The 18,136-nt window shown below is 23.0% G+C and overlaps 1 protein-coding gene and 1 long non-coding RNA gene across 2 annotated transcripts in view; one reads left to right on the top strand and one right to left on the bottom strand.

The window, feature by feature from the left end:
- LOC132929536 (glutamate receptor ionotropic, NMDA 2B) overlaps positions 1 to 18,136 on the top strand; it is a 266,563-nt gene that overhangs the window by 183,829 nt on the left and 64,598 nt on the right. The window lies entirely within an intron of this gene.
- LOC132930847 (uncharacterized) lies at positions 1,418 to 3,405 on the bottom strand. The gene is made up of 2 exons (XR_009662286.1): positions 3,120 to 3,405; positions 1,418 to 2,220 (listed from the first exon to the last, which is right to left on the bottom strand). It is a non-coding gene; the product is annotated as an uncharacterized LOC132930847 (long non-coding RNA).

Raw genomic sequence — 18,136 nt, 5'->3', positions numbered from 1 at the left:
TTTTAATCGTTATTTCGTTCCCGTTAACAAAAGATATTTTTATAATATTTAAAATGTATAACATTGTAAAATAAATATAAAAAGTAGATTCATCTGTAATTTAATCTTAAATTTGTATGATTATAGCCAAATTCTAACATTAATATAGGATTATAGGAAGTATTTTATTATTAATATATTTAGTAAATATAATTTAAAAAATGATTAATAGAAAGTTATAAATCAAATAAAATATTTTTAAATATTTTTTTTTTACATACATATAAAGTTTTACTGTTTTTAAAAATGACTTGAGTAGGTAACTCATTGTATATTCTAAACTTATTTTGTATTTCCTTGTTTAAAAAACCCCTATATAAAAAGCAATATTTTAAAATCGTATATAGGTAGTAAGGTACGTCTTGTATTTTATTACATACTACAATTCTATGTTATTACTTTTCGTAAAGGATAATTTAAATATCATGAATGATGACAAAGTTTCACACAAAATTAAAAGTGTTTTATTTTCTTTATTCAATTTCAAATATTTGTTGAATTTGAGATATTTACTTCTTCATTTATATCATGATACATGGTATTTTTTTATATATATTAACTCTTAATTTCATTGGAAAAAACTGTTTAAAAATTTTTTTTTAAAAAAATAGTGATTACAATTTCAATACAATTCAGAAAGATCAAATATTTTAAATGACTAAAAAACCTACAAATATAATGCCGTTTCGTATAACAATGAAATATATTTTTTACTTACCAACCATTACAGATGAAGTTCTAAATAGAATATTATATTGTCAACGGATTATTTGCGCGTGCCCTGTTTGTCGCATTAGAATATTTGAGAATGAACTATAGTTTAACGTTTGAATAGGCACAAAATGATAGTCTTTTGAAAATGTATATCCAATTTGGTACTTACACAAATACGCAATAACAACTTTAATACTTTATACTGAGAGAAGTTTAATACTGTGGTTGTGCGTTAATTTAAAAAAAAAATCATCATAATGCGTTTGAAAATGTACCATGTTTAATATTTAAATTATGATAGAAAATTGTTTCCGAGTTTTATTCAATTATATAATATAATGGCGAATAGTAAATTGTATATTTTAAAGTATTTAAATCGATTTCAATTTTAAAAAAAAAACCAATAACAACGGCCACGGGGATTTTAAATCACTTGTAATGTTTTATGTATTAAGTTACTATCGAACTTCTTTCTAATGATATCTAGTAAAATATATTTGTTTTAAATATTTTTAAAAATATGACCATTAAAATATACGTCATGTGCCTACTTATGTGTAATAGGTATACATATACTATGTACATTAAAACACCACTGGGGTGTAAATACTTTTTGAAAAGAAATTGCTGCTTCCAATATATTTAATAAATAAATTTAACAGAATGAAAAAAATAATGTTTTAAATTTTAATAAAAAATCATTAAGTAAACGACTAGTTTATTTTAAGTGTAAAAATAAAAAAAATTGAAGTATTCAATTATTCAATCAACACATAAAATCACAAATTTATGTTCCAATAACACATCGAGGTATTGAACATTTTTCAGTCATATTATCGACACACGTTATACACGTGTCATGTACTTTTACCGGTACTTATAATAGAATTACTCTTTTATTATATATATAACGCAAGAAACGATTTAGTTATACGTATTATAAATAAATTGTATGATACAAAATCAAAAATATTGCAATGCTTTTAACTAGGTATATTTGTCTTGGTGTTCCACATCTTATCGAGTGTACTGTAATTGATGTAGTTGATGTAGTTCTTTAGTTCTCGTCGGATTCTCCGAGTTTATTTGCTTGCTACTGCGACTGTACTGGCTGAATTGCCTATCCGCACCATGTATATAATTAAGGTCTTGTATATTGCGTCGATATCGTTGCGCAGGAACAAACTAAGCCTTTATATATTATGGCGTTTTATCAAACCATTGGCCTCGGTAATCCGACCGATTGTGTTTGATAGCTCATTTACCACGTAATAGTATGTTGGCCAAGGACCCCCCACCAGAACTGGAATGTCTTTTAAGCAAGTGGTTCTTATTTAAAGGCATAAACGTTTAAAACGTTTAAAAAACCTAATACCTATCGATAGCATTTATTATTTATATTAAACTGGTACATATTCATTTATAGAAGAATATTGTATAGCCAAACGATCGTTTTTTTAAAAATAACTGAAAAATAAAAATGTATAATTTTAAAATTCAAAATGGTTACGTTATTATAATAATTATAATACACAATTTCAATCAATACGTTTCTTATTGTAATAAATTACTAGTTAAATCAGTTATATGTTTACATAAACCAAAGTTATATTATAATTAATTACTATTGCATATCAATATATCATATACATTTCATACTTCATAAAACATGTACTTCGTTATTAGTTATATAATATTGTTTATTTCTTGTAAATAATGTAAAATGTGTATATTCTATTGACCTGATAAAGGCATAAATAAACGTATTAAACTTATAATACTTAATGATATTTATTTATTATTTAAAAATAATTTATTTTATTTTTTTGATAATCGATTTGTATTATAGAATAATGTCTTTATTTGTTTCGTTTAAACATAATAAGTTAAAACTTAAGTACTTTTGCATTTAAACTTTGAGACAGTCGATGGACATCTGAACTTTAAAAATCCTTGTCTACACCTCATTCAATTATTATACATTAAACCTCTTATTGAAAGTTATTAATGAATATTTAAGTGTTTAACGATGAAAATAAAGTTAATTTATACTAAATTAATTATCATATTAATCATGTGTACGTGAGCATACTAACATTTAATTAACATTTAATTAATAACACTATTTATACTTCGATTATTATCATACTGGACTATTATATCCTTAGTATTCAATCCATGATCAATCAATTTGACATATTTGACCATCATAGAACGTGAAATGTAATGTTTATTGTTTTAATTTTAATTTTTATTTTATTACTAGCATTTTCTAGTATTGAATCAACATCAACATTCTTAGTGGTCACAATTGTTATTTTTTCTTAGTGTCACTAATTTTGTTGATTTTATAATTAACTACTTACTCGAACCATTTATCCGCCGTGGCCTCGTAGATGTCGAAACACATGAAACCTAAAGCAGTAATTTCCATAGGTTATGATAAAAACTAAAGAGATCAATAAAAAACCTCGTACAGTATAATTATTTTTTTAAAGTTAACAAACCTACGTTTTAATTGCATTATCTTTAAAAAAAAAAAAATTGTGGTAAATAATAATCAATTGTCTTACACCCATAAACGGGTGATCGTCTAGACTTGACTTTATTTTAGCACCGTTTTAATACAGACATAAATTAACGTGTCTTCGAATCATCCGTCACCTACTGAGTTACATAGCATTATCTTCATAGTTTGTACAGTTTTATTTATTTAATATACTGTGCATACCCAATATGATCAGAAACATATTACCTACCCGTATTATCTACATATTATAATCGTTAATAAACAAATATCAAAGCACATTATCCGTAGTGCATTTCGGTGTCACGTTCACTTTAAACGAATTAATTTTATAGCATCAGCATTTTATTGTTAAGCACTCATTACACATGTATGTGACGCATCTATATATGTTAATATAGTTTGCACTACAATATGAGCTATCGTGATTAACAGAGGATATATGCATCTTATAATCTTCTATTGTATTATTATAATATATTGTGTTATGTCAATATCAAGTAGCGAGTTGTACGCACTTACATATTATAACAAATAACAATGTTAATGGTGTACAATATATAGCGCATTACATCTCAAACATGAATATTGAATATAAATGAATATATTATTTTTTTATTTCCTCAATCTATTTATTTAATTTTTTTTATTCACTTTTCTTTATTCCCCACGTATTAGATTAATGGTTTTAATGTTACACTCGTTTTATTCCGCCAGCATACATATGTATCATCTGTTCGAAATTGTGTTATATTTAGTTTCTAAGCAACGTCATCAATTTTATATCCGTTGAAAAAAGTTGTCTTATTTTATTCTCTCGATGCCCATTATAGTAATATCACATCTGCGTTACACATTTTGGCGAAGGGAAACAAATATTTTGTTATTATTATTATTATTATTATTCAACGTGCAGGCGTTAAATAGAAAATTGTTTTTGTTATATTTTCCTATTGTTACATATTTATTTTGAGGTAACCATTACGTATAAAAACCCCCATGGTGAAAAACATAATAATAAACACATTGTTATGACTTTATGAGTAGTAAATGTGTTTATTTTATTTATTTACCATACCTGTTTAAACTTATATTGAAGTAAACATGTGGATTTACTTACATAATATAATAAAAAATAAAAATATAATTTAAGTTAACAAAAACTATATAAAATAATAAGTAGGTGGATATCTTTTATAAAATAATATTTTTAATAATGTTATTGTTTTTGCTGTTGTCGTGGTTGTTGTTTTTATGAAAAGAAGAGTAAATAAAACTATATTTGCTTAATTAATAGTTTCTCTATTGAATTGGAATCTAACACAAACTGAACTTCAAATAATTCAACGTTTTTTTTTAATCATATTCAAGGAAAATCGTACAGAAATAATTACGGATAAATTTAATCTTTAATAAATAATTACTAATGATTGGGTTTTTTTTAAAAAGAAAAACCATTTGAGTAAACTTATCTTAGTTTAAGATACTTGTTTAATACAATGAAAGTTTCCTTTTAATTATAAATAGTTATAGAAACAAAAATATCCTGGGGAAAAATGAGCTGAATGACTTACCTGAAATTATAGAAGTATCTACCAACCATTAAATTCTGAGCAGAGTGATAAGTGTATTGATTTTACAATGATGTTTGTGTTATTTTTTTTTTTGTGCGTATGAATATAAGAAAAAATAGTATAATCTAAAAAAAAATTCAATTTTCAATTTTGAGGGTGGTTTTGGATAAGAAATTATATCTGGATTATACTTAGGTTACTCTTCAACTTTGTACAGTAGATATCGAGTGTGACACTTATTAAGTTTATTTTAATATACATTTGTATTGATATTGTACTAATGTATTTTATTATTTTTAGCTACTGTATAGATTATATAATTTTTTGTTATTAATTACCATGATAGTAATTATATTTATATCGATATTGTAGTAAAGTTATTAACTATAGAATCAGACTTATTGTACGTAGGTTTGTTCGTTAGTGGTATAAATAGACTGTACCTTAAAATTAATTTAAATATTTTGGAAATATCATTATGTGTAAAAAAAAATAATAAAATACGTTGAAGCTTCAGTCTCCGTAAATAATTTTCTAATAATGTTTTTGAATAATCAAGAAAAATTACAACAAAATAATAAAAAATTTGATTTTTTATTTAAACAGCCAATTGCTGTACAACTTTTTAAAAAACAATCAAATGTTTATATTTTTTTTTGAATTTTTAGATCCCAGTATGAACTAATTAAGAGAAAATATTATATTAGCTTTTCAAGGTTTAACTATACAAATCTAAATTTTTAGCATAAAATAATTTTCCAATCTAAAATTTATTACATATTTGGTCAACATTTTAACGACAATACAAATAATAAACCATGTCTATATATATATATTTTTTTTTAATTGCATGATAAAAAATTATGCGGGATCTATTATTCAATTTTAAATCTTTTTGACCAAACTAAAAAAATTGTATCATCCACCTTAAAAAAAAAAAAAACAAACTATTTGGAAAATTAAAAAAGCTTAAATTTAGCACGAATATTTTTAAAACGTCATTGAGTATAGAGATAGTGAAAAAGTGTAGATATTGATAATTTTTAGATCGTAAAATATTTCTAGTTTTTATGATTTATACCAATTGAATAACAAAAAAAAATTCAGCTTCTTTTCAAAGTTTAAACTTCAGAGGCTCGTAAAAACATTATTGAGATTAAAAACATTGAAACTCTTAATAATTCTTGTTATTGAGGCTAGTATGAAAGCTTGTATTAATTTTTGAAATCATAGGCAGAAATAAATAACATTATATTAATTTTTAATTAATTTTCAAACTTTCACAATTTTAAGAGTTTTGTAAAAATCTAATATCAAACGAATAAACGGTCATAAAAAAAAAAAAAAAAAATGATTTTTCGAGTCTTTTTTTTGATTTTATTACCAGCATTAAAAATTTATGAGGATCTTTATTCCTTGTGTTAAAATTATTACTATTTATACGCATATTCCAAAAATAAAAAATAATTTATTTTTGTAATTGCAATAATTAACATAAACGCATGTGGAAATATCTATTATCCAATAATATGGGAATACAATTGAGAATGGTAAGATCAATTTAAATTTGTCATTTACTTAAAATATATAATTACTTTATTAATTATAATTTATACAATAGATACTGATGGTTTAAAATAGAAATGACTTTTTTCAACCATTTCTGCATTTAAGTTAAACGTTATATACGGTTGCCACCTAGCGGCAAGAAAAATGTTTTGCATGGAGTTTCCAAAAATGGATATGAGATAGCGCCACAAAAAATATTTCTCACATTCGCTTACGAGTATTTTGTAAAAAATCGTTACGTATATTGTCTATTAAAGTTGAGTCTTGCAAATAATAAACACGTAATTTTTACTAAAAAAACTATTTAGTATAATATACTTTTTGTGTAATATTCTTTGTTCTTTTACACTTATAAATTTCATTTATTTAAATAATTTCACGTTATATTCCTAAAAAAACTTTATTTTACTCCGTTAATAATATTGTTGTTACTATAATATTACAATTATTTATTTTCTAATTAATTTACATGTTATATAGATTACAGTTAATTTATATATTACGTGTATTGTAATTTGTATAAATCCTAAATTTTAAATTTAATGAATTCAAATATAAGTTGATTGATAACGTGAAACATTAGAAGAAAAAATATGAAATATATTACATTTCACTGTCATGAATATTAAAATACTTTAAGATAGACTTACTGAAAGTTTCGTCCAAAAATAAAAAAAATTATTTTTTAATATAATTTATTAAATTATAAAATATTTAATTAAAAAAATACAATAATTTAATTGGCATTTTTTAAGTTTTTAAGTAATTTTTTACCCTTCATTAAAATGTATAAAATGTTCGTACTAGATATGTATTAATCTCGTTTTAAAGTAGCACAAATCTTGGTTTTATTTTAATCACCTTATTATTCACTACTCTGAAATTATATATAGACATATATAAATGTTATTAAATCAACACGGGTAAACCCATTTTTATTTTAAGTATATATTATATTATTATTTCTGATTTCTATATTTTAAGGGCATTTTTTGGTTTTTTTCAGTGAATTAAAACCCAATCTCTAGTAGTTATAATAAATAAATATATAAAACGAACATTTACAAATGAGACTATAATATTTATTATATTAACCTAAGTATTTTCATAATATCTAATTTATTTAATAAATTATTATTATATTTTTTTTTATTATTTTAATTTCGGTCAATGTTAATCTATACAAACTTAAAAGAATATTTATTATTTACACTTGAATTGTAAAATAAAATTTTAAAATAGTTTCTGATATAAATACGGAAGCTCTAAACACTGAAAAATATATTTATACAATATAAAAAAGAAAATATAAAAACTTTAGAATATGTCAAATATGCAATATAAACGTTGTAGAAAAAAAGTGATTTTTAGCACCAGCCAATGACTTAGCAGCAGGCCTTATCTCGAATAAAAAATAACATTATTTGTATACCTATGTATTCTTGACTATAATAAATTAAATCAAATTTATATTGTGTAGAAAAAAAATTGGATCAATAAAATGCAACATACATCAAAATCTGTTGCTTATAGTCTATAATTTGTATATATTATATGCGTTTGGATTTTTTGTTTTATATTGGAAAAAAAAATGTTTAGAGACTTTTAACTTGTAATAGTAAACATTTTATCCTAAAATGAATATTGATTAAAATATGATAAGTAGGTTTTTAGTTTTTTCCAAATATATATTTATTTATAGACATTCAATATCTCTTTGTTTATTTAATGATTGGAAGTTGTCATTTACACATAAGAGATGGCCATTCGTTGATAATATGCTGAACAGGTAACTACTGAAAATATTAAATAATATTTAAAATACAATTTTTATAAATATACTACATCTAACAAGTTTCACATTAATTTAATTATTTCAAAAAAAAATAAAATAAATTATCATTATTTTACAATACATTCACAACTGTAATTTATATTATTAATTTAATTTATTTATTTACTGTTGGCATTCTGTAAAAATAGTACATCTTTCATAGGCTATATTTAAAAGAATGATTGCCATTACGTAGCACACAAAAGACAGAATACTTTCGTAGTTTAGTACAAGATGCTGTGAGACAACTTCTATCACATTTGACACATCGAGAAGAATGGAAGCAGTAGCTTTTAGTGTGAACATAAGATTGACACTTTATGCACCGGGGAATTTGTCGTTGTTTGTGTGGCTTTTTTATTTTTTTTATTTTGGTATGGAATATTGAAGGTGTATCAAAAACATCATTATTGTTTCTATCAGATTCTAGGTCGACAAAAAACAGAAATACCAGGTTCTTGGCTTCACATTTCAAGTAATTAGTTACTTTTCCTAATTTAGTTACCAATTTCTTATAATGATGAACTAATTTCAGAAACAAGAATTTATGAAAATTTCTTACTAATATAAAATATTTAAAATAAAAATAGTGAAAACAAGGACTTTTTAAATCTAATAACATATAAGACGGCGGTTCTCAACGTTTTTAGTTGTGTGGACCATTAATTTTGTAAAAAAAACTTTGAGGCCCACTAATAGCACACCTAATATAATATTATATGCATAATATATATAATATTATTAGGTACCTATACATAATAAAAATATATAATAATATTATTTTAAATACATACGATATGTATGTTAATATTATAGATTGTATAATTACTAAGGTAACCCTATAATTAGTAATTACACAATTTATAATAATTATTATTTTCAATATATTCAACTATTATTCAATAAAAATAACTTTTTCATTCTTTAATAAAATATTTATGTGTTTTGTAAAGAATATTTTAAAATTATCAAAAATAAAACATACTTGTATTAATAAAAATTTAATTTATAATTCATTAAGGTATTCAAATTAATACCTCCGCATAGTATAATAAATAGTAGGTTTCTATTTTCTTTGTATTCATTGAACTAAAAAAATGTAAGCAAAAGTTTGCATTTGACTTAAATATAATACCTTTAAATTTATTATACAACTTAACTTTCAGCTCTAGTTAAAATAATTATAAGCTCTCAATAATATAAAAAATATTATTTCATATTTTTTTGGGACATTGCCAAAACAATAAAAACAAACAATTGCTTTTACAGTTTTGTTTATTTTTTTGAATAATAAATAGTCAGTATACTATTAAATATATTATCTTAAGATTTATAATTTATTGGCATTACCATTATGTTTTTTACTGCTGATATTGTGGTATAGTCAGATAAATAAAAAATAGAATTATTGAAACGTATAAAATAGTAAAATTATCTAACGTAAAATGTATTCTTAAAAATATTATTAAATACAATTTAGATTTAATTAAAATAATATTGTAAATATAAATAGTATTGTTTTTGTTTACAAAAGTTTGATTATTGTAGTATTAATTACTATATAGTGATTTAATTGTATAAAAGTTGAAATTATTAACTTTCAAATTAGTTTTTTTATTATTATATTTTTATAATAACCTAAAATACCTTAAAATTAAGTTTTTCTTTTAGTATCTCGGAAGTCTCAGAATACAAAGGAATATTTTTTTATACATATTTTAAGTTATAAGTTATAATGTTAACAAAATGTAATATTTTGACAATTTTAGTTTTTTTTTGTTTAGTTAAAATAAATTACTTGCAGTGATTTGAAATTTTTTTTTTACATTAGCTACGTATAATGAAAGTTACAAATTTTTTAGATATATTTTATGTTATTTAAAACACAAACTACCCGGTTTATGGCACATTTTCTCAGTAGATTTACTTATAACTTAATAACTGCCTGTAATATTAAATTATATAACAGGTATGCGCGAAAAAAAGATCAACTTACGATATTAATAATAAAAATAAATATTTTCTGAAAGCAAAAAAAATATGTATTCTTTAATAGATGATTTTACAAATATTGACTGACACTCTCATAAACTATCTCCACAATTGATTTTAATGTACAATGATTTATAATTAAAAACATAAATTTTAATGATTTAGTTACTTACTGATAAGGAAACTCAACATCTCCTATGCAGCAGAAAGTATTTTTCTTGTAAAAATAAATATTATTTTAGAAAAAAAATTAAAATTTCCGCTATTATTAAATATAATTTAAGTTCTACAACTTAATTTTAAAAATATTTTGAATAATTTCAATATATATTTTTTATTTCAATTTTCAAATTTATTTAGTTTTTTCGATAAATATCAACAAAAAATATTAGGTAAAAAAATTGAAAATGTAATACAAAGTTTCTCATAAATTGACTTTATCGAAATTTAAACATATTTATTAACTTGTCTTTATTTTTTATTTTAGTCTTAGTACAGCATCAAACATTAATTTAGGTATCAAAAATAATAATAAATATTAGATACATATGAATAAATACACAGTTAAGTTATACATATCAATATATTTGAGAAATGAAATAATTTTGTTAATTTACATTATTTATTTACGTTTATACTCTGTTTATAATCTCTTGAAAATAAAAGGTTTCATAAAAACTTTAATTAATATATATATGTATTTATGTATATTGATAATTGATATACATTCATCTCAAGTAATAGCTATTATTCTTCTCGAATGCAAAAATAAATAATTGGAATGAGCAAATACTATATTATATCGGTTGTTGCATTGGCTGGAATCACTGTGAGTTAAGCAAGATTATTATTACTAATCGAATTAAATATATGTATATAAACGAATTGTAATCATAAATTAAAAGATATTTTACATTGCATTATTTCTACCAATCGATGATATTCCTTGTAGATCATTTTATTTATCGCTGACACGCAAGAAACGTCTTGAACAGTTCCCCAGAGTATTTTAAGATACAAATATCGTTACCTAGAATAAGCTAAATTGGTTGCAATACCCTTCCATATTATCGAGTGCACGATGTTGTTCCATACTCTTTTGTTAGGCTGTCAATGCGTGCTGTGAATTATACGACTGATCGTATTTTGTATGGTATAATAAGCAGCCTACGCATTAAGTTAGGTTAGGTTGTACTTGTTCGTGTATAACATTTTGAGCCTTTAAGATATAAAACTGAAAATTAAAGAATATCTATATTTAATGAAACATTGTCAATATTATTATAATACAGTTAATGTGATTAAGGTTATTTATGTCAGATTCAATCAGCAGGTTAGTACGAAAGCGATTATGCATGAAAATCACGGAAATATTGTAAAATCTAATAACATTTTTATAGGTTTATTCTAAAACATTTTAAATTAAATACACGTGTATTATATTAATATATAACATTACGTTCGGCGTTCATAATGTGTGCTATTTTTAATTTTTTTTAAGTATTAAAATTGGTAATATACAGAATATAACCATTAAATTATACATAAGACGTAATGTAGAAAGTTAGATATCATGTTTCATACAAGTAAATAAATAGTGATTAATTTTTGAATGAATTTTTATTTCGAAAATAAAATCCTTATTACAGTGTTTAAATACAATATCTAAATTTTCTATACTTATTTAGAAACCATTTTATATATCCCTATAAAGCTTTTAGATTTTTCTGGAACAAACATATATTTAACTTTGTTTAAACCCCTAAGTGGTTACTTATCCGGGATGTTGTAACTTTTATATGGCTAAATGAAACCCTAGCCGTTTAATCAAATGATGATATCATATAATATGATCCATCACCCCAAATTGACCTCTACTGTTTTAATCATATCAAAAATATAAATATATTCACTCTAGAACGTTAAATTTCTAAGAAATCCATAATAAATTTCATATTTGAAAAAAGTTCTTCCTGAAAACCAAATATTTATTTTAACTTTTTATAAAATTTAATTTTAGTGTAATTTTAAGACCGATCTTAAATTTATTTAGACTGGATTTTAAAGCTTTAAAAATAATATATTATGTGAGGCTTAGAGTCGCCTTTAACCATAGTTAAATTTGATGAGGGTACTACTACAATTTATTTCAAATTAATTTACTTGAATTGAAGATAAATATAAGTGATGGAATCTATTTTTGAGATTGAAATATTTTACTAAATATATGTGAGCTATTAATTTAAAAATTTTAAAAAAAAAACTGTTCTTAAGTTGTATAATTATTTTTTCTGTACGTGTATTGTTAATTCTTAAAATAAATATAAGCTAAATATAATATTATAAAGTAAACCATAAAAATACAACGTTTTCCCAACATTTAATTCTGATGAATATATTTTAGAGATTATCATATAATTGTGCAAATTAACTTTTAAGGAAATTTCGATTTTTTTTTAGTTTTATTTCAATTTATGTACGGTTAAATTTTTGTTTGTATGTAAAATACATTGACACAATTCCTCGTATAAGTTTTCTTTTATAATATAAAAATAAAAAAATATCTATAATAGATTCTCAAAAACATTTTTAAACATTCAAAATTTAAATTTTCACAAAAATTGTGAACATATGCTACTTATTTTATAGTAAAATCTAAGAATTTAAAAATACACATGCGTTATTTTGTTTATAGACGTTAACATTTAAAATTTGAGAAAAATTAGTTAAGTTGTAACTCATAAAATAATATTAATATAGTGACTAGACATTTTTTATTGATCTCTAAATTATTATTTATTATTCGTTAAAATGGAGTAAATTTTTTTTTAAATATTTAGTTTAATTTTTAATTTTTTTTTATTTATACAATATATACCTATTCAGACCATTCTATAGTAAAACGGTATTGACTCAAAAGTTATTAATATACTATAATAATTCATAATATAATCAATCCATTTTTTTTGATCAAAATGAATTCAATCTACATTATTATAGTGTAATGAATTGTTATGAATATAGTAGCAATATAATATATATATATATATATCATAAGAAATACTTGCTGACAGATGGTCTTCAGTCAAAATAATTTTTTATGTACAATGAATCATCATTAAATTCAAATTTTCCTTTAATTTTACCACATACCACATTATATACCTATTGTGCAGCAAAGTAGTTATATTTTTTACGGTATGAAAATATTTTTGCAGTAAAAATGTTTATTTACGATGAGATAAATATGATATATTGTATTTATTTTCGTTATCATGAAATATAATTTATACAAAATTAGTTATTTGAAAATATATTATTGTTTAAAATATAAAATAATTTTAAAAATAGTCATTTAAATACATTTTTAAATTTTTTTTACTTAATAATATGCTTCATACTATATTAATTTAATTTATTATAAAATAATTTAATACATTCTAACAGAAGTACAATAATTTCATAGAGAATGTTTTATGTGCCTAATATTTTAAAAGTAGATACATAATTTAGTTAAATCAATAATACAAAGAAATTTCAGTCTGGTATAAAAAGGAATTAGTTTTACACTTTGTAAGATAAAAGTAAAAATGTAATGTACAACCCCATTATAGTGAAAAACCACTTCTTACTTCTTAGTAACACCACATTTTGCAATGTTTGACTTTTAAATTAGCCTGACATTTTATCCAAGTGCAAAACAAGACCATAAATTAAATGTTAACAAGACTTATTTAAAGTTTAACATTATTTGCCATCAAATTTAAAATACAATTTAAAATTTCTATGTTATTTTAATGTTTCAATGTATACAATAAATTATTATCAAATTATTTTTAGATATTGTATGTTTTTTCACAAACCCCTAAATACATTTATCGACTTTAGAATATTTAAGAAAGTAACTCTGATGATATTATGTCTATATTCAGAAAGGTTGTAATTTACCAGAAATTGAATAATATAATACAATACAATAATATACGTGAACATAATAATATAATATAAATTCCACGTTTTACGTATTTAATAAAAATAAAAACGAAATGCTACACCATTTTTAGTATTTTTATTTTTTTAATTTCTTCCTATCTTTTAATTGACGGTTTTAATTACATGAAATATATCTATTTTTTTTAATGGATGGAAAACTATTTTTAAAAACATACTGATTGATTTACATCATTATTTAGAATTAAAATATACCTATAACTAACTGCAGGAATATAATAAGCTATATAATATTCTCTTAAGTTTTATTGATTTTAATATACATTTTATATATACTAAGAGATATAGATTATCGATTTATTTAATATCTGGATTTAAAGTATCAACATACCGTTAGGACGTACCTCCATTTTGGATATTATTATAACATTATGTTGAAAATGTCGTTATTATGGATTTAGACGCCATGACGGAAAATACGCGTTGGCTCACAGGCAAAGTATCCATGACTACTGGTGATAGTGTAAAACTATATTATAGCATAAACTCGAGCAACGGCCAACAAACAGATCAATCTTATCTATTTCAGTGTATGACCACAGTGGTAGTCACTGTACCACCACTGTAGTAGTGCTCTTTATTAATTCGTGAAGACAAACGACCGCGCCTTTAATATAATGTGGTTTATTTTAGAAAATCTAAATTATTTAAAGTCCTTATATTTTATAAAATACAATTTGCTTTATTTTTTTTATAACTCTTACATTTTGAAAAACAATTATATTTATTATTTAAAAAAAAAATAGCATCAATAGAAAAATAACTCATGCTTCAATATGTATATATTAATTTATATCTGCACATAAAATTACTACATCGTATGCTAAAGGTCATTTCAATAATAAGTTGTAACGTTAGTTAAAATAAAACGATAATATAATTATAACAATTTAAATGTATGCATAGGGCTAATGGCAAAGTCTTTGATGTAAAATAAAGATCAATAAAAAAAGTGATAATTTTAATGTTATATAATAATGTGCATTAGTCACCACGATAATACGATCTACTTTTAATTGTATTTCAGTTGAATAGAATTTATACATTTAAACTTCCTTGCGTGTTTCATTATTTTTTTAAAATATTTTTAGCTTTGATATTATAGCAAAAAAAGTAAAAACCACTGATGTTGAAATAACAACGTTTTGGTACAACACAAACCACTAAAATACAATGATAGGAATAAAAAAAAAAAAACGAAATCCCCAAAATATTGTACTTACTTAATTGTACACAAACATCGGGAATGTGGAATCTGAAATATAATGTAAAAGAAGAATTCTTGATAATACACTATAGGTCTGGAAAAAGGGTCGAAAAGTTTTTGACCGGCTCTGTGACCGACATAACTCCGGTCCCTCTTTTAAGGCATATATCTAGTATATAGTAGTCACAGTGTATATCATATATATATATACATATATACATACTCGTATAATCGGAATTTCGTACGTTTTCGTTTTTCCACACACGCATGGTTTGCCATCCATGTTTACCAAATTCGTTTAAGGCCGAATCAGTACAGGACTCTCGTCACGTACGGCTATAACGAGTTCTTATACGTATGTATAACGTACACATGTGCATTACTATCGTGTCGTCGTTACTATATGACTAATGTCTATCGATATGCAATGAATACCTATATATTATCTGCGATATGCACATGTATAGTATACGTATACTATGCAAAACTCATCACATCTGTATTAAAGCTCACGGTACGATGAACGGGAATTCAATTTGATAATATTTAAACGCCGAGAACTTCAAAAACATCTAACGAAAACGTAATAATATCATGTATCCATTTACCACGTTGGCGCGTAAATATTCGTTTTTCGCGTTTTTAATATAAAGCTGCAGTGGTAACTTAATAATTGTACTTTTTAAAAAAAAACTTTAATAGGTTATTCGATATACGGTAAGATATATCCAAGCGACTTGGTATTATTATAATATATTTTGCGTTATAATTAAAAATGCGGATTGAACTGCGGAACACCACCGGCACATTCTTTTATAATATAATACAACGTCGTTTTTGATATAACTAAAATAAGATGCCAGAGCAAGTGCACTGATAAACTGTAATTTATGATTACCTTTCCCTCTAGCATTATTTGTACAACCAACTAGATTGTTGTTGTTATAAACGCAGGAATTTGTTTGAAAAAAAAATATTTAATACAAAGTAACATGAAACTGTCATGTTAACATTATACGTATTTTGATGTCTTGATATAAACACTATAAACCTCATTTAAATACAACCATATTATGTTATAAACAACTTAATATATAATAATATTATATCTGTCATATTATATATAATCTATATTTTATTATATGTATATTGTTACGTCTACTGAACTAAATTTATAAACGAAATTAAATTAAATATAAAACAATATATTATACTAACCTTTAATTATAAATGAAATAAAATATAATGTATTCTCATTTCTCTTACATATTTTCAATAACGATGCTCTTTTTGTATGACATTTTTTCACGAATATATTTTCTTTTTAAATTCAAGCTAATTTTACGTCTGTATCAAGTATAAATCTAGGGTTGTATATGTAACATTATTTTTTTTAAACCAAATTTTCTTTATCTACATGAATGTTCATTATATTTCAAACAATGGCAAGTACATTGTTAAATAAATCGTTCAAACTGTCATACATATATAATCTTTATACATACATAACTCAATATAAATAATTATGTGTTTTTAAATATTATTCCAAGTTTCAGAATCTTCAGTAAGTATTTTTAGTTGTTTTAATTAATGACATCGATCTTTGGTTGTCGTTCATACTTTTATTCCAAAAAAAAATCAAATATTTATCAAAAATAAAAGAAATAAACTACTAAAACACATCATGTTAAATTAATTATAAAACGCTTTAACCATAATTCTTAGATGGTAATAATTTACGATGGATAGTATTTGATTGTTTTATAACGTCGAGTATAAATATTGTCATATGATGAATTATTACACTATTTACAAGAAGATAAATAACAATTTATTTACACTAATGTGTCATGACGATTTAAATAATGATATATTATATATAAAATAAAACTGTTAATATAGATTATAGTTAATTGGGTTTATTCGACTATTATATTATGCCGATAACCTTGTAGAAGTAGTAACTACTTTGATAAGTACCATCAAATTAAATTGTATATTATTACACGACAAAACATAATTAGTAAAATAGTAATTTCTCATCCCAATGTACGGTGACAAGATAAACTTAATAAGTTTGAAAAATTCAACTAAACTTTATCTGCATAAACTTGAAATGGTTACAATAAAATGGTTAACATTTTATAAACAAATTAAATTCTAATATAACTTTTTGAATTTATATTCAATGTTAAATATATTCGAATTACCAAACAAAAATAGTAAAAAAAAAAAAAAAATTATAATTTTTTATTGATTTTCTTTGAAAACTATTGATTTACCTAAATTAAATTGAGAGGGTGCTTAATCAAATAATTTAAAATTAAAAAACAAGTATCACATGTTGATTACATTATTGATAAAGCGTTACGTGTTGAAGCAACAATCATCAAAGGTGTTATTTCACTTAGTTGTCCACATGCCTGCCGTCCATAATTCTTTGTTGACGTGGTTCTTAAGTATGAAGCCATTTTTTAGAAACCATATACCATAATAGAATTACAGTACAGGGTGTTTCAAAAGTCTTCATCCGATTACAAATTTATATAGTTCGGCAATCGTTAGCCGCAGGTAAATTACCTATATACTAATCGAAAGATAACTTAAAATAAACTTGGTTATCTAACTTTTCATTAGTATATGGGTAGTTTACTAGTGGCTAACGTTTG

This window comes from Rhopalosiphum padi, chromosome 4 (genome assembly GCF_020882245.1).
Source record: "Rhopalosiphum padi isolate XX-2018 chromosome 4, ASM2088224v1, whole genome shotgun sequence".
Lineage (NCBI taxonomy): Eukaryota > Metazoa > Arthropoda > Insecta > Hemiptera > Aphididae > Rhopalosiphum > Rhopalosiphum padi.
The sequence above is the reverse complement of the archived record's forward strand: the minus strand, read 5'-3'. Positions and strand labels throughout refer to the sequence as shown.